General features: G+C 37.7%; 1 long non-coding RNA gene across 1 annotated transcript; it reads right to left on the bottom strand.

The window, feature by feature from the left end:
• Positions 1 to 543: 543 nt before the first annotated feature.
• Positions 544 to 27,644, bottom strand: LOC116589989. Its single transcript, XR_004285466.1, has 3 exons — positions 27,604 to 27,644; positions 25,206 to 25,321; positions 544 to 616 (listed from the first exon to the last, which is right to left on the bottom strand). It is a non-coding gene; the product is annotated as an uncharacterized LOC116589989 (long non-coding RNA).

Below are 27,644 nucleotides of genomic sequence, written 5' to 3'. Positions count from 1 at the left end.
ATTTGTTTTCAAATTTATTGACCCTAAAACTCGAAAATTTAATTGTATCCAGGTTCTTAGATTGTATACCTATTTATCTGTAGGATGTGCATAATTGCTAATATACATCCTAGTCCACAAATATGAGAGCTGCAATGATTTTTGCCTGTGCCTGTCTCTGCAATAGGTCTCCTGCGTTATCAGAGAGAGAGAAAGAATGGATTTGGCATTCGAACTGAGCTCCAGGCACCCAGGCAACAATGCAGCATATACACTTCAAAGAGTACTAGCCAGCAAGCCAGAAAGGTCCCCAAGCACTCCCTGGCCTGCCTCTCTGTGGGTATTTCCATTTGGTTGTTCTTCATTCCCTACCCCCACCTCTCTCCTACTTAAAGTTCACCTTTATTACAAATCATGTCCTTTACAAGTAATCATCAGTCTTTCTCTGAATTTCTTTTGGAAAATAAGGGGAGAGATCAGAAGTCATTTGCAGCAAGTAGACTCCTTATTCTTAATTTTTAATTTATTCCATAAAAAAGGCACTTTGGAGATTATATTTGTTGTCCATGCATGTGTATTTATTTGCATGCCTATATTGGGAGGCCAGGTCACCACAGGAAATGCAAGATGTCTTGAGCTGTAAGAGAAGTAATAATTAAAAGAAATTTCAAGTGTTATTTCCTATCAATTGACTAAATTCTATGAATGGTCAGCATATCAAAACATCAAGAAAAGCAAACAGCTTCCTCTCAGTTCTGTTCTTCAGCCCAAGCAAACCTATCTGACAGATCTTGAAAGTTTGTTTAATTTCATCCAATGTTCTTTGATTTTTACCTAACTCTGGATGTTGGGAAGAACAAGGGCTTAGGATTTTGTTTGTAAGATGGCTGGCAGGAAAGTCTCCGATGCTGAACTTCCTAGGCTGGGAGCAGCACATGTAAATAGAATCAGAAAGAGGTACATAAAACATACATACATGTATGTATACATGGATAGATGTGTGTGTGTGTACTTAGATACATACATAGGTACATACATAGATACATGTATGTATATGGAGGGATAGATACATGCATAGATATACACATACATAAATACATACCTCCATATATATAGAAATAAATACATGCCTAAATACCTACTTTTATACATACATACAAAGAGAGACAAAAAATAATGAAATTAAGTAGATTACTAGAAAGGACAAAACATTTTAATTATTTTTTTTAATTTTTGAAAGGAAAGGGCAAGATAAAACTTTCATTATTACCAAATACATTTACTTTAACAATAAATTTTATAGTTTATAGTTATATAGTTTATAGTTTTATAGTTATATAATATATAACTATATATAATATATATTATAGTATATAATTTATATACTATATATAAATTTATATATAATATATAAATAACTATATATGTATTATATAGTTATTTATAGTTATATAATATCCCCCACCACCAAAAAATGCTACCCAGGAGTTAATAAACAGGAGAGTAACACATATACCTCTAGAAGCAACCTATAAATGTGCAAGTATTGTATAATTTTTCTTTGGAATGTTACATTTTTATTGCATATTAGTCAATTTTTCTATGAGATTATTCCTGGTTGCCTAAGGACTGTTAGTATTTAATATTTAGTTAGTATTTTGGAAGATACGGAAATCCTTCTCTTCTCTCCACTGGATTTCAGAAGTCTTCCTGGAAGAGGAGGGTTTTCTCCCATACTTCATGCCTCAAAACAAAGAGCTCCAGGGCAAGGAAGAAAAAAAAAAAAGGAGTATTTGTTTGAAGCAATCTGACTTTTCATTCTTTTTTTTTAAATCTAGTCAATAAGGGTCCTTTCATCTCCCTCATCATAGGAATAACATTTGTCCTATGACACCCGTACTATTGATACAATTATCTAAGGCAATGATAATAAAATATACATGCACTAATATTATTCATTGCACTCAAATTTGGGGCTTGAAATCAAGCAAGCAGCTTCGGATTCTCCATTTTACTGAGTTAGAAGTTTATTTAAGAAATCTGCCACAGTACACATTAATAACATGGGGGAATGCCTTAGGCTCTCTGACTCCATTTTATTCACTTAATCATCTATAACAAACTCATCTCAGAAGTCCCAAGATGGTGAGAAATATCCCACATTCCTTACTTGCATCATGTATAAAGCTTCCCACTTACGTCCTCTCCCTTCGCCTCTGCCCTCTATGATTCAGTCACTTCATATTGTAATACTTTGGTGATTATTGATTTGGGGTTAAGGTTGGAGCTCAGTACAACTGTGTGAGCATTCACTGCCTTCAACTGACGGTGTGCTGCCGCCTGCCCACTCCATATTGACAGGCATCCTCTTACTTTCAGATTGGTGTTCGTTTGCTGATGAACACGCAGGAGGGAGATCATGACCTTTTCTCTTATCTGGACAGCTCTTAGCTTCACAAACATTTTTTTTGCTGCAGGGTGTTATTAACAACAGGGTGATAGAACAAAGAAATGAAAAGATGGGAAGCACATCAATGTATGAAATTTTCTTTATTAGGACACCCTCGAGGCCGAAGGTGGGAGAGGTCTAATTATAAGGTGTTGTCTTTCTCCTTAGAATAACAAATTTTATACATACATGCACACACACATCTACATGCATGCTCTAATGAGCTCATGATTTGAAAATTAAGGGTTACTTTCCTTCTTCACAGGAGTCTGCCACTCTGCCTTCATTGGAAACCAGTTTATATAAATAGAAAGGAAAACCAAAGTAATTGAATTTATTATACATCAGTCATGAGTTAAGACAAGATTCATTATAATTAGATGCAGCATGTTGATGATTAAAATTTAATGAGTTCATTTCCCCTATACTTGAAGAGTGTACAAGTTCAGCTCTGTGGGATTTATTTAGGGCAAAGGTATTAGAAACATAAGCAAATGATAGCTAGTCTGGGTTTGCAATCCTCTTTGCCTCACAAGCCCTGTATCTGAATTCAAGGGCGCTCACAGTAAGGAAATCCAGACATTTTTAAGAGAAACCCTGTCTTTAGAATTTAACAGACATTTTTTATTATTTTCTATGCAGCTCTAAAGGAAAATATTGAATCTAAATAGGGTAGGTTAAATTGAAACTAAAATTTCCCAGATAACTGGATTTATGCTGGGGTTATTTAGCTTAGGCCAATATTCTCAATGATAAGAAGTTAAAATGAAGAGATATGAAATAGCCATAAGGAAAGCTACAGAGCAAGAACCTATGTTAACTAAATGATGCTGATACTAGGAGTCAACATTGAGATATCTGCCCCATAATATCTCTGTGACATTAATTATTCTAAACTAGTCATTTCTATTGACTTTGTTTCCTCCTGTGAATAACAAATCCCTCCCTTGTTTTTATGTTCCAGATAATGTAAAAATCAACCAAATCCTGTTTTTAGAAATCTCATTTTTAAGTTCTTGAGGTACAAAATACTATCTGAAAACACTAACTTCTTTTATTTTGTTTGGTTCCCTTAAATAAAAGATATGCAACTGGATTGTTTTTTCCTTCACATTTTGTTTAAGATAAAAATCCCCTTTGGCTTAAAAACTTATACCAGACGTTGGGACGCCTGGGTGGCTCAGTTGGTTAACCGACAGCCTTCAACTCAGGTCATGATCCCAGTATCCTGGGATCGAGTCCCACATAGGGCTCCTTGCTCGGCAGGGAGCCTGCTTCCCCCTCTGCCTCTGCCTACCACTCTGTCTGCCTGTTCTTGCTCTCTCTCTCTCTAACAAATAAATAAATAAAATCTTAAAAAAAAAAAAAAAAAATATATATATATATATATATATATATATATATACCAGATGTTAAATCTCTATTGGAAATAGAGATTTAAAATGGAAACATGATACAACCTTAACCTTAATGGTCCCAGCAGGGCTTGGCCAATAAATATAAAGTAGTAAAAAAAAAAATCTGAAATTCCAAGAGTACTGTTTTGCATTTCTATATAGCATTTCATCTAAGTATCCCAAACACTATGTAAGCATTAAAGCATTAAGTCTTACATTTCTGTAGAAGATAATGCTGTTGTTGTTGTTGTTGTTGTTTTAACCTCTGGAATGAGTGTATCATCTTTGGAGATCACATGGAGAGAAAGTATTCCCAGAGCAGTGTTGGCCCTGAAGTTATAACACTAAGAGTACACTCCCCTGGTCTCTGATATAGCATCCTCAACCCCTGCCTAAGAACCATGGAATGGAAAGAAATGTAGAAGTATGAAGCAAAAAGGGTGAGACTAATTACCATCCCAATTCATTTATTTACTAACTTACAACTGAAGAGAAGAACAGCTATTCCCTTCCAGTCTAGCATTTGTTTAATGGGAATTTTCTATTTACCATCATCCACATATTTCTGCTGCACTTAGGACCATTGCTCAAAATTATGACCCTAAAGCAAAACCTTGACACTGTTCTGAATCACTAAAGCAGGACCATATTACATTCATCAGTATCCCATGTATCATGGAATTTCCCTGTATTTACATTTCTTCCTTAATTGGTCACAAGTGAGATGCATAGTTACTGCCCATTAACCAGAGACTCTGATTAGCCAAAAATATCCATTTCTCTGATGATGCCGAATAAAGAGATGGCACAAGTCAACTGGGATGACTAAGGAGAAGACTAAATCATAATCTGGGTGAATGAGGAAAACACCATTTTTCTCATGAATCATCCATTTTTCTGGGGCCATGTAGACCAACCCAAAGATAAAAAATATGAGGACTGAATCTTGTCAATAAAATAAAGCCCATGGACAGTCCCAATAGCTGCACCAATTGGTCATGGTCCATCTCACTGGAGCTATTTACCAGCCAGATATGTTTAGAATTTTGTTTTTAATGACATATATCCTCACTTATTTTCATGATTATGTAGTGAGCTGAATATTGTTTCCCCAAATCCTGTCTACCCAGAAGCTCAGAATGTGACTATATTTGGAAATAGAATCTTTGAGGATGCAATTAAGATGAGGTCTGACTGAATTAGAGTGGGCCCTAAATTCAAAGACTGATGACCTTATAAGGTGAGAAGAAGACCCAGACACACAGAGAAGAGAATGGCATGTGAAGACAGAGGCAGAGATTGAAGGGATGCATCTCAAGCCAAGGAACAACAAGGATTGCAGGCAGCCCCCAAAAGCTAGGATAGAGGCACTGGCAGATTTCTCTCCCAAAGCCTACAAAAGAAACCAACCCTGAAGATGCATTGATTTTCATATTGCTGGCCTTTTAAACCATGAAAATATAAATTTTTGTTTTGAGTCACCTACTGTGTGGCAATTTATTATAGCAGCCCCAGGAAACTAATACAGACTACATCCTCATTATTACCATCATTAATCAGAGCTAGTATTTACTGGGCCCTCTGTGCTAGGCTATGCTATATGCTTTTTGCACAGTATCTTATCTAATCCATTTAATAACTGATGGAGAAAATGCAATTATTATTATTCCCACTTTCATATGAGCAAACTGACTCTTAGAAACCTCCAAGTTTCCACAGAAAGGAAAGAGCTGAGACCCAGTTCTTTCCAAGATCAAGTATTCCTCTAGCAAGTCACACTTGCAGAAAATAAAATGATAGTAAGGATTTTCATGTTTAAAAAACTTGAAAATATTTAGCCCGTGGTCAGGATAAATGTAACCCAACCTCCTCTACCTATGCCCATGTTCCAGCACAATCATAACTAAAATTTCCATGATGAGCCAAATGTACTTTGGTATTTTCAGCATTGCCCCCCTAATGTAATTCATAAACCACAGAAGTGGACATTTTGGCAAAGTTTCCAACATGAAATGAAATAAAAAGAGATTTTTTTTCTTAATTGTTTACCAGAAGACTATATCCTTCTGTTTAGTAAATTAGAATTTGACTGCGCTTATGGACCCAGTTCTTTTCTCCAAGGGGAAATAGGCAAGTCATTTTACATATTGAAGGAGAAAAGTCTCATCTCTTTGCCTTCCTCTTCTTAGGCATCATGATCCAGCATACCACTGTTATTTTTATGCATAGGATTGGCAGCACAGCCCCAGAGGGGAATGATGCTGTCATTTTCAAGATTTTCATCTCACTAACCTTGGAATGACCTAATGTGTCTTTTTCTGGCAGCCATTCAACCTCACTCACTTCAGCTGAAAGCAGCCTTTAGAGGAATGGTAGAAACATTTGTTCACATTCAACAAACATTTATTGAGCACCTATTATATATAAACCTGATTATAGTTTAGGACTATTGACATACACATAAATAACTATGTGACACATGTAGAAATAAAAGCTAGGCAAATAAACTATTGTATGTGTTCAGAGGAAGGCATGGTTGGGGGGTGACCATGAACAGCTTCATGGAAGAAGGGAGAGTAAGAGCTTAGTCTTGGTGACTGTATATGATCTGGCCCTGTTGGATAGAAGGGAACTATAGGTGAGGGATAAAGACCTACAAAAAGGGAAAGAGACTTCTTGATATTCCTCCTCCCTGCAAGGAAGGGCAGAGTCCTATAAGACTAGACAAGAGTTCCATGAACCCAAGGATTTAGCCTCAATAATCTCTATGTCATCAGAGCCTAGCATAAAGAAGCCGCCCTCTCCTTCTCCCTGGGTCTCTCTCAGAGACAGAGACAGGGAGAGAGAGAAATATAGATTTAAATATTCAGTGTGTGGACTAATGACTAAACAAATAAACAATTTATGCTATAAAAAGAAAACAAATTCATCTCTTTCAAAAGCCAAAGAAGGAAATAATGGCTTTTGGAACTAAGGTAGAACCAGTCCCCAGCATAGTTTCAGAATCCATGAAGGCCAGGAGAGAGTTATATACCCCTTTCCTCATCAATTCATTCTCAAAGGTTTGCCAACCAAATGAGAGCTTCTCCCTGAAATAGTTCAGAGGACAGGGGTCATATGGGAGTGGAGAAAAGAAGCAGTTATTTGGATAAAAAGGCCACAGAAAATACAGGGAAAGGAGCAGGGTGAAGTCTACCTTGTCTGGAAAATTGCCTGGCTGTGGAAATCTGACCTGTGCAAAAAGGAAACAGGACAGAACTTTTAAGTCAGTTTCCAAGAACAAGTCTATTTTTAGGCAATCCTTTCTTTTAGCAACCTCCAAGTGCAAAGAAGTACTTAGAATTCCTCATAACAAAATAAATATAGGCTTCTAAAGTTTATACTGTTACATGATTTTTTTTTTTTTTTCAGATAAAACTCTCAATGTGGGCAGAAGAACACTTAATCCCGTATCCAGTGTGTTCACAGTGGTGAAAGAACAGCTCATGAGAATAAGTAAGAGGCTTCTTTGCTGGGGGAAACCTTAATGCCTTGTTCTACATAGCTAAATCAGAGTGACCCAGTACATTTCTTCTCTTGGGTTAATCTCCCGCTCATACCAGACTGTATGATTACCCATTACAGCACTCATATTAAAAGTACCTCCAGGGAGTTTCTGATCTGTAGCTCCAGAACCACCTGGCAATTGGATGAGAAATCCCATGCACATCTGATACCACTTCAAACTCAGAAAAATCATGGGCAATAGATCAGGTCACAATAAAGATGACAGTGCTCTAGCCAGGACCAGGGACCCTGCTTTCCACAGGCAACTTGAGCCAGGGTAAGCAAAGGGCCTGAGGAGGGTTTGAACCTCCCAGATTATCAGAAGGGACCTATGTCTCAATGACCTATCCTTCAAAAAATTGTTCTCCCAAAGCAAAGTTAAGATATCTGGAAAGGCAGTTGTGAGGTAAACAGAACATAAACCAAGAGCCAAGGGTCCTGTTAGTCCTTGAGCTATAGCTTCTTGGAAAATGGCTCTGCCATTTCTCAGTATAATGATGACAAAGGAAATCAGCATCTGCTATGTGCTAGGCAACCTGCTAGGGGTTTCCCCATGTTTTATTCCCCCTAAACATCAGCTTTCCCATACATAAAATGGAGTGTGATGCTGCCTCTGCTTATTTCTCAGAGAGCTTTTTTTCATTTTAAAGGAGGTTTGTAAACCTGAGGGAAAAATATATGTTGTCTTTGTGGGATGTATACTTCGCCTGACAATGAAGTCAGGAGTGTCCTTCCAGCATATTCCAAACCACGCCCAAGTCAAAGAGAACCAAAGAATCATTCTCCCCATTGTCTTTCCTAATAGCGATTTTATAAATGCTTAAAATATCAGCTGGTATAACAACGTAAAACATTGAGTCTGTTCTTAAAAGAGGAAAATGGACTCACCTTTACAGACACATATAGATATTGAAAAGATGAATCAGGAATAGAGAAGAGCCTATGGCTTGCCCCTTCCTTCCTTCCTTTGTTCTTCTGCATTTTCTTTCTGTCTTTTTCCCTGTAATCGCCATCACCAGACGTGGCTTAAAGATAGCCTTCTAGCTGTCCTCTAGGCTCAATTCCAATCTCACAGGAAACCTAAACTCTTATGGTAATGATGAACATGTAACATGTCAAGCACAATTTCACTACATATATTCTCATTTGCCCCCTAAAAACTCTGTGAGGCACTCACCATTATCCCCAGTTTACAGACAATGAAAATGAGACAAAGAGAGGTTAAGAAACTTGCTTAAGACCACAGAGTTACTATGACAGAGCAGGAATTTGATCCAGGCCAATGTGAAAGAAAAATCTATGTCCTTCCCCATGCCACATTGCCCCCAGGATTCTTGTTTCACCATCACGTAGCTGAGCTTATGTTTCTATGTTGGTAAAACTGCAACCCCAAATGCCAAGTAATCTACCAGGAAGGCCTGTGATGACATTTAAGTTCATTAGCTGTGTGCAATGAAACAAAGGTCTTCCCCTTCAGAGTTGCAAGAGCTGGTCTCTGAGCGGTGACTTCTGAAGTTGCGTTTGTGTCCTCTTTGACACAAAGAATTTGTGCAAAGGGAAGACAAGGAAGGAGAAGCCAGCCACCTCTGCATGCATTCTAGCAGTATCCCAGTCTCAAGCCTACATTCTAACTATACAAAATTTCTTCCTTGGGTCTTCTATACTTTACAGGGATTACACATGAGCTGTTCCTTTCTCCCTTAGAATTTCCTTTGTGGAAAGACTGAAGACATGTCTCAAGCCCAAAGGAAAATGGAGGAACACATAAGCAACAAAAATAATATATACCCTGAAGGCTACAGAGCATGTTTACAAAAGGGTAGGATTCACTTCATCACATGGATGCTGGACCAATCCATGATCTGGACACGGCTCAGTCCATGTTTCAGATGAGTTTTAGGACTTATATCCCCAGCACTGCTGTCCTCCTAAGCCTGTGTCTGGAACAGGTATGCAACACTTTGCATGGATCTTATATAGGACCCAACTTGTCACCTCCCTCCTGACAAGCCAACATGATCCCCAGATTCCATATAGTGGGTCCCCAGATTCCATTTTAATGAACACACACCAGAGAAAGAATAAGAAGGCCAAATTTGGTTCCAACCTAACTTTACTACTCTGGTTAGCTCTGTATCATTATCCAAAATCATTTAACCTACCTGAGTGTGGGTTTCTTTGTCTGAGGAATGGGTATAATATTACCTGCCATAATCATGGATTATTGTGAAAGTTCTTAATAATATTAAAGGAGTTCTTATACAAAATATTATTATTTGAAGTAAAGGCAGCTTTCATATATATATTTATAGTTGTCCTGAATTGATGATCACTTTCATTTCCAGATATTGTCATTTAAAAAAAAAATTCTAAGAACATGACACAACCACATATGCTTCCCCAACTGATTATATCCATGCTCATATTATGAATCAACTTGAACAAAATAAAAGCTACATGCAACCAAGAGGATTGTCTACTGGACTGATACAGAGTCCCATAAAGAATTCTTTTGCTTCTATGATATATTGAGCTTCCATAATCTTACTCTAACATGTGACTCTGAAGAAGTGGTCAAGAAGTTGGAACTTTTTTTTTTTTTTAATTTATTTTTTTTTTTTAAGAAGTTGGAACTTTTAAATAAAGATTCATGACCAAATACTGGGTTTGAGATATGATGTTCAAGTTACATCTTTAAAAACTGAGGTTATTTAAAGGATTTACAATAAGTTAGGTAAAGACTTAGAAAGAAAAAAAAATGCAGAATCACATAACAATTTTGTGAATATGTACTACATGCATCTAGAATTTATCCCCAAAGGAGTAGCTGACCAAAAGTCTTGCCATAAAGATGAAGCTCACATCCATAAGGCCCAATAGTCACAAAAGAACTATAGATTCAAGCTTGGTTATTTATTTCTTGAAGTAATACACACACTATTGGTATGAACTTGCCATATTGGTAAAGGAAGTGTCCTTGCTTTATTTTTGTAAGCCAGACCTCAAATCTGGCTTTAATTCCCCACTCTCTACAATAGAGAGAAATACAACCACAATCATTATTGGTGTTCTTTCTTCAAATGCTCTGTGGGATTAAGGGAAAATACAGGGCTTTTGTGGCACCAAAAAACAGGTGCAGAGCTTCTAATCCTGGTCTTTGATAATCATTACTGAGGTCTCATTTTCCAAGACCACAGAAGACATTTTAAAGGCAGTAAACTCACCTTCTTCTGTGTCAGTGAGGACACACAGACTGCCTACCACAAAAAGCCATAGCTAAGTCTTAGAGTTCAATAATCACCCACATTCTGCCTACCTCACAACATCAAGGTAGTATGCATGGGAAAGCCTGCTTCACTTGCAATACTGCATGGGAGTAGGGCATTACTCCTTGCTGCACACGCATGCATGTACGCACATACACACATGAACACACAAACATGTCCTTGATTAAACCACTTCTTTCTCTCCATCTCTTGGAGCTCATTCTCTTCTAGAATACTCTAACTTCACTGGCAAAGTAGCCTTGACATCTGCAACACAAGACTTGGTTATTTGGCAGGTGGTGGTATCCTTCCTTGAGTCTTCTCCAGCAATTAGAATGAAATAGAAATTAATACTACTATCACCTTCTTGTCATGTATGCAAACCACCTACTCCAGAGTGTGGTATCTAAAAGAATACTCAAGGGGCGCCTGGGTGGCTCAGTGGGTTAAGCCTCTGCCTTCAGCTCAGGTCGTGATCTCAGGGTCCTGGGATCGAGCCCCACATGGGGCTCTCTGCTCAGCGGGGAGCCTGCTCCCCCCCCCCCCCGCCTGCCTCTCTGCCTGCTTGTGGTCTCTCTCTCTCTCTGTCAGGTAAATGAATAAAATACAAAAAATAAAAATTAAAAAAAATAAAAGAATACTCAAAAAAACCCATTTCATCAACCACGACAGTTCCAAGTGCCACACGCTTTTTGCACTAGGAATAAGGCTCCCAGTCTAATGGTAGAAACAAATAAAAGAATAAATGCAATTGAGGTGTTATGAAAAATAATCAACAGTCTATAAGATTCAGGTACCACTACTTACGAGAGGCAGGTCATTTCTATGAGGCCAGACATTTCCACCTCTGCTCATCAAGTCTTAAATGCTGAGTTGCTAGAACTTGGGGAGGCTTGGGAAAGGTGGTATAGGGCAATGGGGGCCTACTGGGGGCTTGGGCTGCAGCTATTTGTCAACCAGAATATAAATAGTTGAATATTTTAACAACTATAGAGCCATAACAATGCCTATCAGCTATCAGTCCTGATTAAATAAAAAAATTATTGCTATGTCAGAGGATGTTAGAAGTGCTCAGAAACTATTTAGCATGAAGCTTTGAGTCCTAGACCTTGTCAGCCAGACAAATTCAGAAAGGGTTTTCAAATAAAGGGAATAGCATGGGCAAAGCCACAGAGACTCAAGGGAGCAAGGTAGAGTTTTAACTAAGAATGCAAGAGTAATAAGTCTTATAATCATTATCATTGATAGAAAGACAGACAAATTACCATTCTTGAATAGGTAAGTGGTAAGTAGTTGTGTGGCTTTTCTGAAAGTCCAGACTGGTCATATCACTGAGACATTGGGCCTTCCCATCCCTGCTCTTACTCTGGCCTGCATCCTCAGTCTTGCCACAAACAACCTCTGCATGAATTCCCTGTTATTCCCACTCAGTCAGGAACCCAGAACCCTCTCCTTCAATTGCTTGCATCAGAGCAGCTTGCACAAACAGAAAAAGTCTTACCCGGCAGCTTTGTGAACAAGCGCCTGTGAATAAGCTGGCCTCAAGGAAAAATGACTCCAGGGGCTGCCAATTTAGAGAAACTGCCCACAAGCGACCCTATGAATAGAGGACAACTTACCCATCAGCAATCAGGCAACTAGCCAGCAGAGATCAAAGAGGGGGCAAGAGCACCACCATTTGGATCAGTGTAGCTGCTGATCAATGTGACCAAAAAGTGACCGCCAGAATGGGGGGAAAGTGCTCAATCTGGACAAATGAATTGCCTTTGAAGAGTGACTAACATCAGACGGGAATTCAGGTTGGTTATGAAGATGCCACACAACTGATCAAATTGACTTTCTGCTGGTTGTGCCAACAGACATAGCCCTCAAGACAAATACACTCTGTTCCTTTGACCAATTTGACTCTCAAGAGTTCTGTAAAGTGTTGATTTGGTTGGCAAACTTTAAGAAAAAATCTTTAATACTGTGGTCCAAGACATGGAGATCATCAAATCTTTTCCTTCTGTAGAGGAACCAACATGAAGCTCAGAGAGGTGGAGTGATTTGCACAGTCACACAGCTCCTTAAGCAACAGAGCCAGGATTAACTTTGGAACCTCTGGTTTCTAAGTCCAGGGCCATTTTCCTTACTCCCAGGCAGAGCTGTGGACTATAGTTTTAAAGAGGCATCCATGACTTTTGCAGGGCAGACAAATTTGCCCCCATGAAGTATCCTAAGTGGGGTCCTCCCACCTAGATAAAGACAGGACCAGTGAAATTCCAACGCACCAAGAAGCACAGGATGAACCACTAAACATATGCCCAAAGCTTTAGTAGGGGCACCAAGCTGAATCCCTGGAAGCCATTCATATTAATTTCAACATCATTCTCCATAGCATTCTAGTCCTAAGTACACAAAAAAAGGCACTCTGAGTTCCTTCGATCTGAAGCTTCTAAAACAAGTGGAGATGCCTGAAAATCCACCTTGAGACAGGGGCTCAAAGAGCAGGCATTCTGTGGGTTACCACCCGCACCCCCCCCCCACACGCCCTACGCTTTGTGTATGGATTTCTGCACAGACACACAGGCGCTTATCCACCTGCCGCGCTTCTTCCCGCCGTGTTACGTGGCAACGCCTAGGGGGCGCTCTCGACGTGCTCGGCAGCCCGGGAGTATCGCAGCTCCAGCAGAACAACCCAACAGAGCAGAGGTTTTTTCTGCTTTTTAATTTACTTCAGCGTTTTAGGGTAAAGGAGGGTCACAATCCCAAAGGAGACATACAAAAACCGCCTTGCTTACTGAGGCAGAGAAATATTTAAAATATATGTATTATTGGATTACTTCCTCTCTGCCTCCCTGCAAAATCAGTTGTTTTTCTTTTTTTAATCTGCCCTAAAAGTCCAGAGTTTGTTCCTATCCCTTTCTATGGCATATGGCAAGCTTTAACAATAACCGAGTAACGTTGCCTCCTGATTAAAATGGCTGGTTGAAACGACCTGCTTTTATTCGTGCTACAACTTGCCCTGTAACATAATGACCAGCTTTAAATCCATCAAAGTGGAGTACAGAGTGCGATTGCAAAGGTTCAGACATGGAAATCCAGTAAATTTTATCTGCTGTTCAGCCGAGGGACGTTCTGGAGTAGAGCTCAGGCCTCCGAGTTTAGATGATCAATTCCTCAATTCCTAATCAGTCATCCTAGGGACATGCATCTACCTTCATCTTCAATTCATTCCCAAAATGCTTTCCCAAGGCGTGGGCGAGGTACGGGGCTTCAGGAAGCTTAAAGGAGAACTTCAATTTTAACATTTAAAATTATCATTGCCAAGTCTAAGAAGAAAAAAATCACATTTTAAAAATAAGGCAAGAAGAAACTCAAATAACTGAATTTAATAGATATTATCTAGTGACTTGACAATATCTAGGCAGAATTGATAAGTGACTATTATGGCTAACATTAAAACGTGTATGTGTGTGTATGTGTGTACCCATACGTAGATACATATAGCCTTCCACATCCAGCCATCAGGGTTTTGATTTGTTTTGTTTTGTTTTATGTGTATGTTTGCCTATGTGAACAATTCTAGGGAAGATAATCTTGCACACAAAGCAAACGGCCCTGCCCCCATTGTGAAAGAAGCAGATCCCCTGAGATTAGGGAAGAAGGAATTGCTTATGGTCAGCAGAGGCCTGGAGAACAATGGAGACCCCAGCTAAAGGCACAGCAGCAGCAGCAGCCTGCTAGGATGTGTGGGGGACTGACCACATGGCCATTGCAAACTAGATGGCATTGTCAGTGTCACCAGAAGTGACTAAAAAGAGCTCAAATTAGCAATTGTTATGATTAGCAGGTGGTTTAAGAGATATGAGGCCCATGAAGTGACTCAGGCTGTGGGGGAGGCGGGATGGACACTAGAATGCTTTTCAATTTTTCCTATAGCAAAAAATAAAGAGTCTTAGAAGCAGTTTCTTACTTGCATATAAGAATAATTGCAGATTCATTTAAGGAAAAATGAAGATGTCTAAGATACAAAGTAGTCTCCAAGAGAAGAAAATGAAAATGTCCAGTTTTTAAAATAACTTTGTTATACTCTTACATAAGCATTATAGATAAATGTTAATAAATGTACAATTTAAATGCTATCAAATATCAGTAGGCAGGAAAAAACCTTGATGCCTCTTGATTTTGTTAAAAACCACCTTAACTCAATTTGTCCTTTTATATAGTGCCTAGCTAAAAGATATTTTGGACAATTCAACAATATTTAATGAATTACCTCTTTTTAACTTAGCACTTATTTACTTCTCAACTTCTCATAGTTTTTCACAAACCAATTACTTCTTACATAGATACAACCTGGGGGTTTTAAATCCTACCTCCTTAGTTCATGAATCAGAATATAAGCATTTAACAGACTATACTTTTTTATTCTTTCTTTTTAAAAATATTTGGTAATAAATCTAGATCGTGAGTGACTTCCTGTGAAAGGTACCTCTAGGAATCTTCAGAGCAGAACTGTCAGGTATGGATGGCCTGTCTGTCTGCCTTTTTTCTTGTTGCTGCCCTCAGATGTATTCCTGATACTAGATTAATGTTCAGGTAAATTTTTGGCCAAATGGCCAGGATTTCTCTTTCATAGTTGCCAAAAGCCATAAGGCATGTGTAACAGAGACTGAAGACTGGCTTGGGGACATGACGTTATTTTCCCTAGGTCATCTTTCTATAGGTTCTGCAGCTTAAAGATGGCACCTGCTTAGTGGATTCAGACAGAGAGAATAATTGCACCAAAACTCATTCTAATATATGCCTGGGAAAAAAAACCTGGAGGATTGATTTGTGAGAGGGTACTTTGCTATGCAAGTCCATACAACTTCATGGGACAAAAAAAGACCATTCCAACGAGGGGACCTAGAACTTAGAATCAGCTCATATTGGAATCTGTCAGGTTTGGTGGATTTTACTGCACTGAAAACATGAGATCTCCAGGCAGATAAAGTGAGGAAAGAGGCCATTATCTAGCAAAATTAAGGTACGAAAATACTCTACCAGTTAGGCTGTTACTAAATTATATTTGGCTTTTTGCAAAAGTAAATATACCCACAAAATTATCATGACTCTGTCTCATTTTTTCCAAAAAACTTGGCCTGTGTAAGCCTATCTTTGGATCCAAATATTCAGACATAGGTCTTACCAAGTGAAATCCCAGTAATTCAGTGCCTGTGATTTGGGACTTTTTCTTAGTATCTGAAGAAAGGTTTTTTATTTCATGCACATGTCTCTAAAACTAAAATAACTCATTATAAAATATGTAAGCAAGAAGGTATTTTCACAAACCACAATGGGAAACCTGCCTCATTCCTTCACAGCTTCACCTCCCCTACCATGCAACCAACGCATCCCCACACATTTCGTAGTAATTTGAGCACCTTTTTTAAAGAATCTAGATCACTTACATAAACACATGTCTCAGCTTGCTTTTTCCAGACAGCTATTCTGGTCAGCCCAAATTCACTGAGGAATGACTTGGTAACCTCCCAATTGATTCACTTCAATCATGGCTTAAGAAGAGTTAGATAGCCAAAGGCCAGCAAGCTCTCGTTCCTACCCCAAATCATCTTATCAGTAATGAAATGAGGCCTGCAGGAGTGAGCTGGCCCATCTAGCTCCTGGTTCTGCCAGACCAAAATGGATTTTATCTCCGGGAGAATTCATGGGCACATGGATCTGGCCTCAGTGGCACACCTGGCGTGATCTCTGATGTTCATCCTCATTCTCTGTTGTATTGATTCCCATCCAAATGGTCAAACCTGAACAAGCCTTTTAAAATGTGAAATAATAGGCTGCTTGCATTCCGCAGGAAACTAGACCATCGGCCACAACTGGAATCATTTTCCAGCAAAGTTGATGCATTTGTACCTCACCTGACTGAACAGAAATTAACCCCCATTCGCAACACTGACCCCACACAACCCACTCGACCTGCTGCACTTGAACATATTTATTTTGATATGTTATTCACATATTGTTGCTATGCACTTAGGTATTCAGACTCTTGTATGCAGTCAGCCAAGAGACCCAGTTATTTGTCCTTTTCATTCATACTGTGTTGGTGAGAAAAAATGTAATACAGTTTTCAGAGAGGTAGAGTCTCTCATTACAAAAATGAAGAGGAGCACTGTCTTAGATCTAATTCCCAAACAGTCCAGGTAAATAAGAAAGGGAGAGCCCAGTAGGTGATGGGGATTAAGAAGGGCATTTGTCGTGATGAGCACCAGGTCTGTATAGAAGTGTTGAATGACTATATTGTATACCTGAAACTAATATAACACTGTATACTAACTAACTGGAATTAAAATGAAAACTTTTTGAAAATTTAAAAATAAAAAATAGAAATACCGAAAAAAAAAAGAAAAGCCCAAATTCCTATTGTTTTTGTTGCTGATTTAAATGCACAGAGATTCAAAACAGATGTGAACATGAGTGCTTCTTTTCAAAGATGCACCTACAAATGTTTGCACAATATAGTTACAGATTTTAAACATAATCTATGTCCAACAATTCTATTTTGCTTTTAGCATCAATTAACTTAAACAAATGACAAACATTCTTGATTTTATATTTATGTAATATTTTGTTCATATTACTTCTATAATTAGAGCTTTCAAATAAAATGAGTATGCAGTCCAAAACTAAACAAATAAATACATTGAAAAGAATGATATTGCGGTTACACTGTCCGTCTCCCAAGCCCAACACTCAGGGATGTAAGCGTAATTATCCCTAGCTTGGTTTCATTGCAATATTTGATCAGTGCCATAAGAATCATTCAGTACCATAGACAGAAACGGCCCTAAATAAATATCTAAAGAATGAACATGATACTTACTTCAATTGTACACACATGATGAGAGAAAGCTCAAGTTCATGGTTAAGGAACACAATGGAAAAAAAATTCTCTGATTCCCAGGGTTAATTGATTGTGTACTACACTAAGGATTTCTGTTTATGTTACAATTTTAAGTCTACGGAAGCTTTGTTGCATTGTCTTTAAATTGAAAATGAAAAACATAGCAAATTTAAAATCCATCTTATTTTAACTATGGTAAAATCTCTTGTTCCCATACGTAGCCTTGAAAAGAGTTCTGAAAACAATAAAACAACAAAATAATAAATTAAACAAATAAAAGCAAACAATTCATGAACTTGTGAAGGAGTCTTTCCCACTGCTCATGTTATGGTCTTCATACACATATAATACATACATAATACAGCTATATACATATGCTAATAATATTCTTAAGAATAAATTTGTGTGTAAGAAAACATTATGCCCAATTGCTGATATTTATATATAAAAACACTTTCTATGAAATTACTAACAAAATAATTTAATAGATTTGTGGAAATACAAAACTGTTAAAATTTATTTCAGATATAAACCAAAAGACAACTTTGATTCATGCTTTAATTGCACAAATATCATTATATCCCACATATAAGATGATTGCCTAAATGCTGGGAATTAAATTTGGTCACTGCTTCAAGGAACTCTGAATCTAATGAAGAATAGATAAGGAAGGGAAAGGAATAGAAGCAAGCACGTATTGAATGCATGGCATTGCCAAACACTGAGCTATGAACTTTACATACATTATATCGGTAGATATTATTACGGTCATTTTTAAATACAAGGAAAGTGAGTTTCGCCAAGGTTAAGTATCTTTTCCAGGCCCTTCAGCTAATAAGTTACAGAATCAGAATTCAGGCTCTTTCTAATTCCAAAGCCTATTCTCTTGTGTCACTACTCAAGTCTGCCCCAGAGGGAGAGGTGAACAATTCTAAAGGGCAAAATGCAGGAAGGTTCCATAAAGCAGTTGGCATTTTAGTCTGAACTATTTTACTAATCATTTAGAGAGTATAAAACTGTGCTTATTTCTCAAGATACTTTATATTTACAACTTGTCAGTGAGCCTGTTTGTAATGGTCCCTTGCCTCTTCTTCCTAAAGAAAGGAATTTGTGACAAGGATAATCCAAAATAAAACATAATCTGCAAGTTTTTTATGTTTATATTTTAGGCAACAACTCCAATAGTACATTCCTACTAGTCATGTAGCCAGGTCTATCAAAATGAGTTTGCAACCCAGCAGCACAGAATATTGATGATAGAAATTGGCCTAGGGCTACTGAGTCACCTAATGACAGCAGCTTTAATTTAAAATATGTTGTGGGTAATAGACCAAGTGGATAATCCACTTGTGGATAATTGAGAGTATATCTGTGCCCACAGTTTAAGATCTAGGTATTTCATAGAGATCCTATAACATAACATGTCATAAAATAACCTGTTCCCAATGCACTAGTATCCATAAAATCAATAGGGTTTTGCAAGCCATGCATATGATAGATAGTATGAAATGTAATTAGTATTGGAAAATTGCTGTAAAATCCCAAGCTCTTTCTACTTAAATGACCAAGATGTGTTCCACTGGGGCTCCTTTTTTTAGAGCAACCTAGAGAACAGAGGCTGAAAAGATTAAATAATTAGTGTCATGCTGGTTTTTAAGCAAATGAAGCCTGTTGTTTCTGTGCACAGAACACAAAATTTTATCACTACAACAAAACACTACTTTGATGGCACTTTCTAAAATGAGGCGAAAGCAGGATTTAACAGCCCTTGGGCAGAAATTTTTGTATCCTATATCTGACCTGCCAGGAATAAATTATCTGAGGCTAACATCCCTTAGGCTAAGAGTTTATAAAGGAAAACAGCCCCCCACCCCTGCCAAAGCCTTAAATCTGAAGTAATACCATGAGACACCATAATTTAGGTTCTTTGTTCTAAACAGAAATATTCATAATAAGGCACACAAACACACATACATTGGATCTCAAAGATGCTTGGGGAGAGAGAGAGAGAAAGAGAAAGAGTAAGTGCAGTTTTTCTTTCTTTCTTTTCAACCTTATCTGTGCATTCCTGGGTCGCACAAGCATTGTGCTGACTCTGGATGAAAACACCCCTTTGATGGAGGATACATGCTGAAAGGGAGAATTCTGAATTATGTTCTCTAAATTATCCAAGGCTTGGAGAGCAAGTATTGATTTTGAAAATGACTGAGCCAGACCTCGTACTGCAGAGCCCCCTCCCTCTCTCCCTGCGCCCCAAAGCACAACGAGAGATCTTGGGCGCTGTGCAGCCGCCACGAGGCCCTGGGCTGGCATTGTTTCAAAAAATCAGAAAGTCATCCATCAACCATACAGTCATTGGAATAAGTACATGGTGGCTAGAGACGCATTTTATCTGCTCACATGCTCCTATTCAATGAGCTACGAGGAGAATTAGAATGATATTGGGCCGATTAACTAATGCACTCTGGGAACCATGAACTGTTAAGGTGTTTATTTTGCTGCCTCACATAAAAGAATGAGAAGTTTATCTGCATAGTTAAGCGTTCTGTTTGCTCCAGCCATAAATAACTTGGAGCGCCTCTGAGCCAGACCTCTTTTACAGAGGCAGGCTGAGGATGGGAATTTGTTCTGTAATTGTTTCCATACTTTGCAAACAATTTAGGCACAGCCTGAAATGTACCACTGTGTGCGTGATGGTGTGTGAGTGTGTGTACAGGCAGGCACATGTTCACCTGCTTGTGTGTGGTTTCCTTGGAACATTTATTGGACATTAACGGGGGGTGGGGGGAGAATGAAGACTAAAATGATGTGCTTTCATGCACTGAGAATATGACCTAGTTTTATTTAGTCAGCCGTGGTTATGAACATATTGAGCACAACACAAATTAAGTCAGATAACACTGGGTTTTCACTTCATATGCTTTGGAGAGTATATTTTACACAGAGTACAACTGTGTGATATTTATGCTCATTCTTACATGGTTACATCTTCAGAACAGCTTGAGACATAAAATTGCAAGTCCCTTATCCTCTTACATTTTAAATCAAAACACACTTGTTCTAATTAGCAAATAAGTTCCCAGGCCTAGTAGTTATTTTAAGATATACCAGTTTAAGCAAGATACCATTTAGGGCAGGGTTTCTCAACCTTGGCACTATGGCATTTGGAGCCAGAAAATTCCTTGTTGTGAGGCCACCCTGTGCATTATAGGATGTTTAGCAGCATCTCTGGCTTCCACCCATTGGATGCCAGTGACACTCCCTTCCCACCTGGTAGTGACAATGAAAAACATCTCCAGATACTACCAAACGTCCCTTAGGGAGCAAAACTGATTCCAGTTGAGAATCACTGGTTAAGAATCTTTTTTTTTTTTAATAAAATTTCGAGGAAAATTTTGAATGCTTTCCTGAAGGAAAGTTACCCAAGCAGAAGACCCCCACATTCATTTGCACTGATTCCTAAGTATATTATACAGAAAAACAGTTGATGGCTCAGAGAAGGTTCAGGAACTATTAGGCTTGTTTCCATGTATCATGTTCTAATTCCATGATATAATCTTATAAAAGGCTCATTTCATCTCGAAATGGAATTTTCTAAGCGATTTGTAGTATTGTTATTAAAATTTGGAGTTAGAAAACTTTCACAGTCTCTTTTGTGTCCATGTTGTCTATGATGATTTTTACAAAACAGTCCAATCCCTTGGGTTGCTATGGCTAAAAATATTATGCTGATATTTCTCTGATAGAAATTCTCCTATTTTTTTTTCCCCCTTGGCCTTTTGAAAGATATGCAGTTGAGTGATGGCACTGATTTCATTATCAATTCCTCCTGAAAAAGGGCAATTTTACTGGGTCAAGGTTGAAATAAGTCACAGGATAAAAAGAAACCTAATCTACCTCTAAATCGCTCTGCAACTGAGAGTTATTATGTTAGAGACCTGTCTACACCTAACCAAAGTCAAGTCTAGAGTTGGCCTCTATCCAGTGAATTTGGGTCGTAGATTTAGGCAAATAAATAATTCACCACTCCCCGTTCTTGCCAAAGTGGCAGAGATGGTTTGAATGATCTAGGTTAGATCATTTTTTAAGGATTTTATAAATCCACATAACTTGGAAAAGAACTTGGATGATGTTTTATATACAATTCTATATGAGGACATCCTAAGCTATGAATACAACCGAAGAATTTTATTGAAAAGAAGTTTGGCAAGAACTGGTTAAGCATAGTGAAATGACCTAAGTAACTACAGATTTTCTCAGAACCTTTAATATGCTAATGAGTCTTGTGGTCTTTAAGGATTAAGTTTCTCTCACAATGTATTTTGGGAAATAATATATATATATTTGGTCAAATTTCTGGTTATTTTATAAAGATAATATTTAAAGCTCCTTTTCTCTGTACCACCTTAGGTCTTGGACTTTGATCCCATCACTTTTGGGAGTGATGGGAACGTATCTGTAGGTTTGTGGCCTATACACAGTAACTAACTCAGACACATCCCTCCCCCAGCCAAGTCATGAAAGGAATGTCAGGATACAAGCCTTTCCCAAGGGTCCACCAGCATCTGAACTCCACTCTGTTTCTTCTCCCTCCTAGAGAATCTTCATTTCCTCTAGGCTGGGACAAATGGGCACTGACTGATCACTTAGTCTCCTAAATCTATTATTTATGCCAGGACCTCAGCTTTTGCAACTCAAAAAACAAGAATTTGGCTTTTATTCAACTACGTCATCCCTCCTGAAGCAATAAGCCCAGGAATGCTCTAGCTGCTGCTTATGTGGGAGGAGGGTCAGAAAATAAAGGAATTATAGAGGATAAAAAAATATGTTTAATATAGTATATCAAGTATTATTCTATTGTACCACTATTACTAAGAATATTTTATACTGTCTGATTTATACCCTGTCTGCTTCCAAAGCAAGGATTTGAGATAACTTAATATAAAAACATAAATACAATGATAAAAGAATAATTAATTTGAGACCAAAAGAGAAATCAAAGATCAAGTTCTATTATCTAATACTCAGAAGCATAACATTTTAATGTAACCATCATCATTATCATCAACATTTCTTGAGTACTTACTATTTGACAGACTCTGCTATATGCTTTGTACTCCAAATTCATTAATGAACAAGAATTAATTACATTCTTATATTATTATCTCCATTTTACTAAAAGCACACTGAGGTCCCCAGCAGTTTAGTAGCTCAAAGATTCTCCCAACAGAAACATAATGGTTTGTTGGTACTGTGATAAACCACCCAGATTCCCTTCTGATGACAGCATACAGCCTCAGCTGCAGAAAGCAGCCTGCTTCAAGGTCAGACCTCTTCCCAGGACAGTGCTACCCTTGAATGATCAATGGAGGGTAAAGGTCTGGCCACCTTGACCCAGACATTTCTAGACAATTCTGAAGGGCCAGGCTAGCTCTGGGATTCCTTATGGGTTAACAAAATTGGGCCACAGTGCAGCTTCTTTCTTTGACCATTCCTACTTCCCTCCCCTCTCTTCTACAGTGTTGATCTCAAAGGCAATCCCTGTAAACATCTTGCTTGTGAAACTCTTGTCTCAGAGTCTGTTTCCATGGGAATGTAACCTTTTGCAGGCAGAATGAGGATTAAGCCCCAAATCTGTTTTTCTTCAAAACCCATCCTCTTAATCATTGTGCTACACGTGGTTAATGTGTTATGGTAAACATAGTTCTTAATGTATAAAGATGGAGCTATTCTAACAGAACAACAAATTGGTGGTCCTAACAGCTACTATACAACTTTGGTAAGCAAACTATATTCCTGTGTCAGAAGCGTACTCCCTTCAGATTCCAACATCTATCTGCTTTCCCTTGTGGGACACTACTTCCTGATCAAAAGAAATAAGTTTTTCCTCCATCATACTGAAAACAAAGATAACTTACTTTGCTGAGGAACAGGTGGACACAATCGATGGTTAAAGAAACTGATTTTGGATGGAAGCCTGACAAACTAATGAAAAGCTATAATTCACTCAGGTATGGAATCCAAGGGGTCCATCTACCAAGGACCCTCCTTATCTTCTTGGCATGACAGGGTTCAGCAACAACGGACTCCAGGTCCTCAAGCACTTACCAAGGGGTGCAGATGTCATAGTGAGGGACAGTGGATCTCACTTTCTGTGCTGTGACACTTGGTTAGATAAAGAAGAGCACTTGATCTCTCAAAAGTCCTCATGGCCATCTCTCATGACAAAGGCATGCAGTTTTTTTTAAGCTTGTCTCATTTTAAGTCCCATGTTAGGAGATAAAGCTGAATTCCATTGAATGAGTTGTGAATTACCTTGTGAATTTGGGCTGTGAAGGCAGCCAAAGCAGATAATTCTTGCCTATTAAGTGGATTTATCACATGTTCAATTGTGTAATTACTTTAAAAAAAAATCCATTTTCCCAATTTTATTGTCATGAAGATACAAAGGGGACATTTTGGATAAAGAAATCATTATCTAGGCGAGGGAATAACAACTGTTCCTCTTGTAAAGTTGAGCTTCTATATCCATTAAGTGGTTCAAAGAAAGGATTGCTAACTGGAGGCTGCTAACTCTCTGCCTCTTCACTTAGAGCAGAATAGTGCGGGTGTTATGAAGAGGTGGTTAAAGAGATGACATAATTGGAGGGACAATAAGAATGCCCAGTGGATCCAGAAAACGTTTGTCACAGTGCCTGAAACCTCGCTGTTAGCAAATCACTCCTTTGGGTTGGATCTGATACTCAGAACCCCACCCAATTAATATGTCGTCAATGCAGAAGAAGAGGCTGATACCATAAGCCATCTATTCACCTATTAATACCCGAAGAACTGGGATATTAAAATAAGGAAGAACATGGCAAGAGAAAAAATGGAATGGGCATGGGAAAAATGACACAGAATAATCAAGAGGAACAATATGCAGCTTATATAGCCTAATTTTCATAGATGAGAAAAGTTGAGTTTATAAAGTAACAGTTCCTAAAGTTTGTTCCCAGACAACATTTGCCCAGGATCTAATATGCTATCCTTAGGTACAGGATTCTGAGGTCAAAAAAATTTAGGAAACCCTAGATCAAACAAGTTCAACAGTCCTCAGATAGAAGGGCTGATGTGAGTTATAAATCTTGAGGCGGAGAAAAGGAAAGAGTATATAGGACCACAGACCTGTATGTGTATAGCATCTTTCAAGACTAATTGCTGTAGAAATGCTTCTCGAGAGAGATCAAGTGGCTTGCCCATAGCACATAGGAAACTAGAAGCTGGCTTTTCTGACCAGAGTCTAATTACTGTTCTCTGATGCTATACTACAACTCCTTATCTTGCTTTGTTAAGTCTACAGCAGAAAGGAGATGTTTAAAGATTCAAAGACTGGTGAAAAACACTCTGTTAAAAACAAAACAACAGGGTGCACCTGGGTGGCTCAGCGGGCTAAAGCCTCTGCCTTCGGCTCAGGTCATGATCCCAGGGTCCTGGGATCAAGCCCCACATCGGGCTCTCTGCTCGGCGGGGAGCCTGCTTCCTCCTCTCTCTCTGCCTATCTCTCTGCCTACTTGTGATTTCTGTCTGTCAAATAAATAGAATAAAATCTTTAAAAAAAAACAACAAAAGAAACACAACAAAACCCACACCTACATGAGCATGAATACACTCACCAGACTGTAGTGATCACCACTCACTCTCTCAGTGCTTTGATGACGAAGTAGATGTATCAGAAAGTCAGCAGGGTAGCTTCCTTCCTCCGTTTTCGTATTTCATCCCTTCACAGTGGTCTACTGGTAGACAAGAGAAATGCCTGCAGCAAAAAATAGAAGAGTGGCTGAATCTGGACAGGAACACTTGAGTCTCTCCTCCTTAAAGCACACCTATTACCTTTAAGTTCACACAAAGGACTGCAGCCTAAGGTTTTTGTGCATCTTCCAAGAGCACACATATCAGTCAAGTTAGTTGACATCACAAAAGGATAAAAATAATAAAAATAAGATTAAATGGAAACATTACAAAAGTATTAGAAACATGAGGGCTATGAAAGAGAGGCAACCAATGGATGAAGTAAACTGTATCAGAAGAAACAAAGCTCATGGAACAGAAAAGAGGTTAAAATGTACATTACAAAGAAAGATTAAGAAGACTATAAAAAACACAAAAGCAAGAAAAAAAAAAAGAGAACCAATCCGACTTTTGATATAAATATATACTTTCTAGGATAGAAAGTTCAGTGTATGAGTTCATAGCATAATAACCAGCAAACCAGCAAAATAAGTTTCAACCAATCCAATGAATGAGAAAAAAAGACTATGTGAGGGAAAGTTAAAAAATAAAAATCAAGGGATGCCTAGGTGGCTCAGTCACTCATGTGTCTGCCTTTGACTCAGGTCACGATCCCAAGGTCCTAGGACGGAGTCCCACATCTGGCTCCTTGCTCAGCAGGGAGGCTGCTTCTCTCTCTGCCTGCACTCCTTCTGCTTGTGCTCTCTCCTCTCTCTCTCTCTCTTTCTCTCTCTCTGATAAATAAATAAATAAAATCTTAAAAAAACAAATAAAAATCAAATTAAAAAAGCATCATAAACAGAAAACATAAAACCACATGAGCAGAATAAAAAAAATTATCATAATAAATGAAAATGGCTTAGGCTTAACAATCAAAAGCCAAAATCTTTAGAATATATATTGTCTATAAAAGGAGTTTTTAAACATGTATGGAAAAAAAGTTAAAAATAAAGTGAAAAGTATATACTATATAAATAAAAACCAAAAGTAAACCAAAAATAGCTATTTTCGATATCAGACAAAATAGGGTTAATAAGAAAAAAATTATAAAGATGAAAACTGATCATTACATAGTAGTAGAAGAATAACATAACAGGAATGTATAACAATCATGTGTAAATAGATATTCATAGCATAGCCTCAAAATAGATAAAATAATTAACAGAATCACAGAAGAAATAGATAAATTGCCCCTGTCAGGAGCTAGTAGATCAAAGATGAAATAAAATGATAAATAATTTTGACCTAAATATATAAACCTTATAACCAGTGGGCATAGAATAAACCTTCATTAAAAGCAAATCTCACAAAAATTGATCATGTAGTAAATCACAATGAAATAAAATAAGGCATTTATAAAAAAAAAAACATACCTTAAATTTTTTTTGTCTAGAAACCTAAATACATATTGTTAAATAATCCATATGATAAAGAGGAAATGACCAGGGAAATTATGAGGTACATAAAAACATTAAACACCGAAATGTATTGCTTGCTGTTTAAGCAATTCTATGTGGGAGATTTAGAGTCTTAATTATATTTATATAGAAAGCCAGAAGGAACGAAAATAAATGAGAATCATTTAACTTAAAAACCTGAGGAAAAACACAGCAACAGAACAAACTCAAAAAAAAAAAAAAAAAAAAAAGAGAGAAAGAGCGAGAGAGAGAGAAAGAGAATAGTAAAGATAAGCCTAAAATCAGTGAAATAAAGAATGAAAACATTAGAGGTCATTAACAAACTTCCCAAAATGATTCACTGAAAAAACTGATAAGACGTACATGATGCTAGTGAGATCGATCAAAAGAAGAAAAAGAGAAAGAAAGAGGGAGCAAATACACAAATTCAAACATTAAAAAAAAAAAAACCAAAGAATGTTATTAACAAATGCTTGCTAGAAAATTTGACAAATTGGATGAAATGGATAAATTTTTATAGAATTAGAAAATATCAGAGTTAATACAGGAATATATAAAATACATGGAATTGCCAATAAAGAACCTAAAATCAGCCATCAGAATCTTTCCTCTACTACCATCTCTCCCTTATACATTACATGACTTCACTAATGTGTGGAATCTAAAAAACAAAAGAACAAGCAAAAAACCAAACAGGAACAGATTCAAAAAAAACAGAGAATGAACTGGTGGTTGCCAGAGAGGAGGTGGGTGGAAGGACTGGTAAACAGGTGAAGAGGAAAGAGGTACAAACTTCTAGTTAAAATAAATAAGTCTCAGTAATAAAAAGTACAGCATAGGGACAAAATAGTATTTTAATAACGTTTTATAGTGATAGTAATATACTTACCACGGTAAAAATTTTGTGAAGTATAGAATTGTCAAATCACT

The sequence above is a fragment of the Mustela erminea genome, chromosome 5 (genome assembly GCF_009829155.1).
Source record: "Mustela erminea isolate mMusErm1 chromosome 5, mMusErm1.Pri, whole genome shotgun sequence".
NCBI lineage: Eukaryota > Metazoa > Chordata > Mammalia > Carnivora > Mustelidae > Mustela > Mustela erminea.
Note: the sequence above shows the minus strand (reverse complement) of the source record. Positions and strands in the feature narration are given on the sequence as shown.